Raw genomic sequence first — 8,809 nt, 5'->3', positions numbered from 1 at the left:
CCATGACAACGGTGTCCTGCACCTCCTTCCGTACAAAGCTTCGAAAGGGGCCATCTTCAAACTGGTCTGATAGCTATTATTGTAAAAAAACTCCGCATATGGCAAATTATCGTCCCAACTAGATCCATAATCTAGCGCACAAGCTCTCAGCATATCTTCCAAAATCTGATTGACTCTCTCAGTCTGTCCATCTGTCTGCGGATGAAAAGCTGTACTAAATTCTAGCCTAGTACCCAAAGTCTCATGAACTGCTTCCAGAACTTTGAGGTAAACTGGGTTCCTCTATCTGATACGATGCTCCTCGGAACTCCATGCAAACATACGATCCTGGTCATGTATATCTTTGCCAACTTAGCACTTGTGTAAGTGGTCTTTACTGGGATGAAATGTGCTACCTTTGTCAATCGATCAACTACAACCCAAATCGAGTCATAGCCTGAACGAGTCCTTGGTAATCCCGTGATAAAATCCATGCCTAGCTTATCCCACTTCCATTCGGGTATCGGCAATTGTTGCAACAATCCTGCTGGCTTCTGATGCTCTGCCTTTACTCTCTGACATACATCACAAACTGCTACATACTCCGCAATATACTTCTTTATTCCGGTCCACCAGAAAATATCCTTCAAATCCAAATACATCTTGGTATTTCCTGGGTGAATCGAATACGGTGAATCATGTGCCTCTTGCAGAATCAACTTTCGGATCTCCGGGTCATTGGGCACATAAACGCGGTCTTCAAACCATAGGGTGTCATGCTCATCCTCACGAAATCCTTTAGCTTTTCCTTTGCTCAGTTTCTCCTTTATAGCGGCAATCTCTTTGTCAGTTTTCTGAGCTTCCCTGATTCTATCCATAAAAGTTGACTGAATTTCCAATGCTGCTACATAGCCTCTCGGAACTATTTCCAAGCATAGTTCACGGAAATTTTCTGCTAACTCCTTAGGTATTTCTCCCGTCATTAGTGTATTGACATGGCTCTTGCGGCTTAATGCATCCGCTACTACATTAGCCTTCCCGGGATGATAATGCAATTTCATATCATAATCCTTGATAAGCTCCAACCATCTCCTTTGTCTGAGATTCAACTCCTTCTGCGTGAAAATGTACTTCAAACTCTTATGATCTATGTACACCTCACAATGATTTCCAATGAGGAAATGTCTCCATGTCTTCAATGCATGCACTATGGCTGCTAACTCCAAATCATGCGTGGCATAATTCAATTCGTGAGGCTTCAGTTGTCGTGAAGCATACGAAACAACTCTCCCTTCCTGCATAAGCACTGCTCCAAGTCCTCGACGTGAAGCGTCGCAATACACCTCATAATCCTTGGTTTGATCTGGCAAAATCAACACTGGTGAGGTAACCAGACGTTTCTTCAACTCCTGAAAACTTGCCTCACACTCCTTAGTCCATTTGAACTTAGTATCCTTTTTCAACAACTCCGTCATTGGCTTTGCGATCTTTGAGAAATTCTCAATGAATATCCGGTAGTATCCTGCGAGTCCAAGAAAACTCCGGATCTCTCCAACTGTTGTTGGTGCTTCCCACTTGGTCACGGTTTCAACTTTAGCGGGATCTACTGGTATACCTTCTCCAGATATAACGTGTCCGAGGAATCCTACTTCCTTCAACCAAAACTCACATTTGCTGAATTTGGCATATAATTGATGTTCTCTGAGCTTTCCAAGTACCAAACGCAAATGCTCCTTATGCTCCTCTTCATCCTTCGAATAAACCAGGATATCATCAATGAACACTACGACGAACTTATCCAAAAACTCCATAAACACTTTGTTCATCATGTTCATAAAATAGGCAGGCGCGTTAGTCAGTCCAAATGACATAACGGTATACTCATACAGCCCATATCTGGTGGTAAAAGCTGTCTTAGGTATATCCTGTTCTCGAATATTCAAATGGTGGTATCCTGATCGCAAATCGATCTTGGAAAACACTTTAGCTCCTTGTAATCGATCAAACAGATCATTGATCATTGGTAGTGGGTACTTGTTCTTGATCGTTACTTCATTCAATCCTCGATAATCAACAACCATCCTTAACGATCCATCCTTCTTCTCCACTAGAAGTACTGGCGATCCCCAAGGGGAAGAACTTGGGCGAATATATCCCTTATCTAGTAACTCCTTAATCTGCTTCTTAATTTCCACCAAATCTTTTGCTGGCATCCTATATGGTCTCTTCGATATTGGCCCAGTGCCTGGCAAAAGCTCAATTAAAAACTCAATGTCTCTATCCGGTGGCATGCCTGGTAACTCTTCGGGAATTACATCTGGAAAATCCTTTACCACTGGTACTTCCTCCTGCACAACTCCTGATAGGGAATTTACTTGTGTCCTGTTCGGCGCATGCCGGGATACATACTTGATCCTTCTTCCTTCTGGCGTTCTGAGCAAAATTGTCTTACTGGCGCAATCGATGTTTCCTCCATACATCGACAGCCAATCCATACCAAGAATCACATCCAAACCTTGGGATTCCAAAATAATTAAATCCGTTGGGAAAACATGCCTTCCTATACTTAATGGCACTTGAAAACATCCTTGTCTGGCCATGTACTCCGCTCCTGGTGAGCTTACTAGCATAGGTGTTTTAAGAATCCTAGTGGGCAGGCTATACTTTTCCACAAATCCCCTTGATATGTATGAATGCGATGCACCAGTATCAAAAAGAACGAGTGCAGTAAATGACCTAACCAAAAACTTACCTATTATTGCATCGGGCTGAGCTTCAACCTCCTCCACGCTAACGTGGTTCACCTGTCCCCTATTGAAAGGGTTCGGCTTCTTTCCAGAGCTTCCATTTCCGTTTTGTCCTTCAGGACAGTCATTTGCATAATGTCCTGACTTCGAACACTTATAGCAAGTGACGTGGCTCAAATCCTTCTTGGCTGGGGTTGATGGGGTGCTGCGGTTCTGTCCATTACTTCCTCCATTCCCATTACCATTCTTGGTGCCATTGTGATTGTGCGAGCTACCTACTCCATGGGTATGCTGAAAATGTCCTCCTGGTCTAGGGGTAAAATGAGGCTTCTGCTGAGCTCCTGAATTATACTTTCCTTGTCCATACTTCCTCTTGCGGTTCTCAATTTGCTGCTGCTTCCCTTCAATCATAAGAGCACGATCTACCAACTCCTGGTAGTTGTTGCAGGTGGCTACCATCAACTGCATACTCAACTCATCATTCAATCCTTCCAGGAATTTCTCCTGCTTAGCTGCATCTGTAGCAACGTCATCTGGGGCATAACGTGCTAGCTTACTAAACTCCTCCACATACTGGCCAACTGTCCGTCCTCCTTGGCGCAAGTTACGAAACTCACGCTTCTTCATGGCCATTGCTCCTGCTGAAACATGGGCAGTACGAAAAGCTTGCTGAAACTGGTCCCATGTGACAGTGTCGATTGGGAAAGTGGCTGTGAAATTCTCCCACCAAGATGCTGCGGGTCCCTCTAACTGATGTGCGGCAAACTTAACCTTCTCCACATCTGTGCATTCTGCTGTGGTCAACTCCCTAGATATCTTGCGGAGCCAATCATCTGCTACTATCGGCTCGGTGCTACTGGAAAACACCGGCGGATTCAGCCTAAGAAAACGGGCTAAGTGGACAACAGGTGGTGGTGGTGGTGGATTGTTGTTGTTGTTGTTCCCTTGATTCTGATTCTGAACTAGCAACTACATCAAGGTGTTCTGTTGCTGGAGCAACTGGGTGAGCTCCGGCGGAAAGGCAAATCCGGGGTCACGTCTCGGAGGCATCTGAGGGTTTTAGAGAAGATGAGATATAAGAATAGAGGGGGTCTAAAGGGAAAACACTACCCATATGCACATGAGGCAAAAACACACAATTCACTTCAATCAATCAAACAAAGGCATACAATCGATCTAACTATCGCAAAAGTGCTCGGACTACTATATTTACATGGTGGACTGCTACTACTGATGAGGTGGTCTACTAAAAATATTCTACGGTTGTAGACTCCATGATGTCCGCTCCTGCTTCATCCACATAGTCATCATCGCTACTATCTTGTTCCGAGTCGGTGGCGTCAATGATGATGTAGTCTTCCGGACTAATCTCCTTGGGTTCCTCGTCTTCATCTACTGGTGTCGGGCCTCCCATAAATATTCCAATCTTCTTGATCAGATCGTCATTCTTCTCCACCAATACTTCAATTTCTTCTTCATAACCTTCTCGTGTAGCCTTGAGTTCTTCCTCCAGTTCCTTGATTCTAGTCTTAGCCTTCTTCAGATCTATCATGTCGGCGCACATCTGATTCTCCTGGCGTCGAATGTGCTGGTTTAACTCCTGAATAAAAGCTGCAATTGATCTATCTTTCCTGGTGTTGATCATCTCCCAGTGTTCATCTTGGCGTCCGCAAATCTGGTAGATAGTATCCTTGAGATCCTTGCGGTAGACTTCTTCAATGCGTCCCATGGCGATGTGAGCTGCCATGCTCTTTCCTGGACTCCAAGTTGGTGCATCAAAAGAAAACTCTATGGGCTCAGTGACTGGCATGAACGTCCTTCCTGGAACTTGAACTTGTATCATCCAGCGCTCTTCTTCAGGTAAAGTGGCGTTGTAGGTTCCCGTGAAGCTTGGTATTCCTATGTTCAGGTATCTAGTGACTTCCTTCAAGTGGCGTCCAAAGGGTGTATCCTCATCTGGTTGGGTGAACTTGTTCGTTGCATCCGCCATCCTAAAGAGTAGAAAAGATGAGAAGTCAGAAGAGAAGAGAGTGTTCTAGGTCTTTAGCTTAGTGGTCGTGTCCTACAGTCAGCGTGTGCTCTGATACCATCTCTGTAGCGACCAGACCTCAAACAGTCTGATCTCTATGCTCCGGTGTCATCCCTGGATCAGTAATGCTGACACCACACAGTACTCGGAGGATTTATAGCAGAGTAGCAATCACACACTTATTACATCGAGTGTCTCAAAAGAGAACTTATTACAATAAATATGGCTTAAGGCCATCTAATAACGATAACAGCGGAAGGCTTGGAAGATAAGTGAGTCCATCAACTCCAACGGCATCACTGAGTATAGAACCACGACCTAAAGACTCCTTAATCGTCGTCTGAAAAGTCTGCAACATTAACGTTGCAGCCCGAAACGGGTCAGCACATGGAATATGCTGGCAAGATAACACATAGAGAATAATGGAATGCAATGGCTATACTATATGCATATTTGGATGGTGGAAAGCTCTATGGTTACAATTTTTGCGTAAAGCCAATTTTTCCCTACTACAAAGGAATAAAATTAATTACTATCATGGTGGTTGTGAAACATTGAGAATGGTTGACAGCATCCTCAATCCCAATTAAGTATCATCATTAAACTCCCACAAAATTAATTTAGGGTAACATGTTGAGATTCACATGAAAATCCAGGTACTAGATACTCAAGATGTCCATAACCGGGGACACAGCTAACCATGATTAGTTTGTTACACTCTGCAAAGGTTTGCGCATTTTTCCCCACAAGACTCGATCTCCTCCGTTTGGTTTCTCGCACTGCAGGGTGTTTGAGAAACGGATGACCGAGACACAGTCTTTCAGAAGCGCTAGCACCTTACATGTGGGTAGACCGGTACACCTACTTTCCCCTACATCTGCTAGTCTACCCGTAAGAGTTCGCACAACTTAGTCAACTATGCCAGAGCCCATAATGGCTTGTGGCTGCACACGGAAGTTTCTAGTATGAATAATCTCATGATCCCTTTGGGCCTGGGTGGCGGTCCAAGAAAACAGGCAAGTCCTGGGAACCCCAAGTGCCTCAATCCACCCAGATGTGTGTTAGGTTGCCACCTTAGATAAACCCTTAATTAACAATCTCACATCTGTCATGGATATCACTCACCCAATCCACGTCTACTAGCATAGCATGGCATAATGAGCAAACGTAGAAGTAACTCCCAAAGGTTTGATAATCAACAGGTAATAGGTACTACCTCATCTACTTCCCATCCCACAATTTAATTAGATCCTAATCATGCAATGTGTGAGGATTGACCTAATGCAATAAAACTGGGTTGTAGAAAAGGTATGATCAAAGTGTTACTTGCCTTGCAGATGATCCGCGAAACCTAGAGATTCGAAGTAACAGGCGGCGCACTCCGGGTATTCTATCACAGACAAACAACAAGCATGCAATAAGTACTCATCTAATGCATAGGTAAAACTCAAATAAGAGATCTAACCAGAAAGGTTCAACTTAAGAACTCCGGTTGGCAAAAAGAATCAAATCGAACGAAGCAAAAGGAATCAAACGGCGAAAGAAAACAACTCCGTTCTAGTAATCTGGATCTAGGGCAAATTTTACAGTAGAAAAAACTTGTTTAAGTTGATTATTCGGAAAGAGGGTTTCGAGACGAAACTCCAGGCGCTTGAATCGCCTGATTCCGATAAACGAGCGAAAAGTTATACTAAAACGAAAATCGGATCAGAAATCGCAATCAGAAAATAACCGCGGAAAATCCGACGAAAAAGAGGGGGAAAAACGACGAACAGAATTTTTTTTAAACTGCACAGAAAAACGAGGCGGCGGCGAACCTCGAAAGGCGTGCTCCGGCGACGGCGGCGGCGGGCGGCGGGCGGCGGCGGGGCGGCGGCTAGGGTTAGGATTTGGCTGGCGGCGGGCCTCTCTCTCTCTCTCTCGGGCCGGCTCGGGTGGCTTATAAAGGCCCCAGGCTAGGGAGTCCTGGCCGGGTACGGCCCGGAGTCGGTTCCGTTTTTTTTTAATCTGCTCGGAAGAAAAATAAAAAGAAATACTAAACGGACTCCAAAAATCGCGAAATAAATTTTGCCGGGTTCCTAAAATCAAGCCTGATAAAGTGAACATTTATCAGGGCCCAAACTACAACTTTGAAAAACGCACATTTTTCCTAAATTCAAATAAAAATACCGAAAAACTTCGAAATAAAACTTTTTTGATTTTTTCATTAAATCCTCAATATTTCTATATTTTGGGAAAGTCATTTTATTCCCGCTCTCATATTTTTGTAATAGAAATAATTGATGATAACATAAATAAAATCTAGCGATCCTGTTTACATAATTTGAGAAAACTCAAATATGTAAATAACGAAATCCCCAACTCTCTCCGTGGGTCCTTGAGTTGCTTAGGATTTTCTAGGATCAAAACCAAAAGCAAAATAAAATATGATATGCATGATGACCTAGTGTATAACATTCCAAATTGAAAATTTGGGATGTTACAGGTAATCATCAGTGAACTTCTTTGGAAAGGCCTGAAAATAATGATGTGCATAAATATCTTCTCTATATTGGAAATGGGGCAAAGGAATAAAAAAGGCAAGGTATAATAGTTAGTACCATCTTGTAGTGAACTGATGTCTTCTTAATTATGCAGACAAAGATCTTGTTGTTTTTTCCGCTAATTTCTTTATCCTAACAATCTTTCTGAGTTTTTGATTTGATTGATATTCATGGACAACTCATTTCCCCATATGCAAAAACGGTCGAAAAGTGGGTCAAAACATCTGACAGTAGGACCTACATGTGCAAGACCAAATTGTTAAAAACCAAAATATTAGAATGGTTTCTGCAATTGCACAATAATGTGCTATTAGACAACGGACCATGCACGTGCTAACCTCGATTGTAAACCTCAGTGCTTCCCATTGTTTCCTTGCAACACATATAAGGTAGTTAGTCATCAGGTTAAGTAAGGGTTCGCATGCTATCAGTAAAATATGTTGATGAAAAATAAGCACATTGCAGATTCATCGGACTAATTCAAGCCACATGGAAAACCCATTTATCCAAACCAGGCATGATTAAGAACTAGGAAATATAGCACTTGTATATGTTTCTCATGTATTAAGTGTAGCCAAATTCGATTTATTCCTGACATGGTATACAATAACAGAATGCAGCCACAGCAATTGAATATTGCATTGCAGAATTGAACCAAGCAGTTAACTAAACACCACAACAAATGAACCAAACATTAACTAAGCACCACATTGCACAATATAACATAGTCCTAATAGAAGATCAGACAGTTAACCAAACCAAGCATGCTTAATAACTTGGAAATATATGTATTTGTTTCTCATGTATTTAGTACAACCAAATTCGATTTATTCCTCACATGGTATACAGTAACAGAATGCAGCCACAACAATTGAACATCGCATTGCAAAATTGAACCAAACAGTTAACTAAACACCACAACACAAATGAACCAAACATTAACTAAGCACCACATTGCACAATGTATAACCAAACCAAGTATGCTTGACAACTTGGAAATATAGCAATTGTATTTGTTTCTCATGTATTTTGTAAAGATAAATTTGATTTATTTCTCACATGGAAGACAATACAAAATTGCAGCCTGAAGAATTGAACATCACATTTGCAGAATTGAACCAAACAGTTAACTGAAGACGAGCACTAATTAACAAAACAGTTAATAAGTGAGCACCACACTGCACGACATATAGAACATATACACTACAACAACAGATTGCATGGTAAAATTATATAGCACAATTCACTAGAATTTGTGAAGGAAATGCAGGAGAAGCACACGCAACGGGTAAACCGAGCAAGCTTAACCGGCGTAGCTAGCAAATGGCAAGGTGCTCCTCCAAGATCTGGGGGTCGGCACGAATGGCAGCCATCGCGACCTCATCCACGCGTGCGGCCTCGATTTGCTTCTCCGCTGCCAAATGCTCCTTGAGATCCTAGCTATACTGCGTGCACCATGGCTTAGGGCCGCGCTTATTTGGTGGAGGGGTTGGTGAATTGGGTGGAAGGTG

The sequence above is a fragment of the Triticum urartu genome, chromosome 3A (genome assembly GCF_056163025.1).
Source record: "Triticum urartu cultivar PI428250 chromosome 3A, HENAU_Tu73, whole genome shotgun sequence".
NCBI classification, from domain to species: Eukaryota; Viridiplantae; Streptophyta; class Magnoliopsida; order Poales; family Poaceae; genus Triticum; species Triticum urartu.
This window is presented reverse-complemented; position numbering follows the sequence as displayed.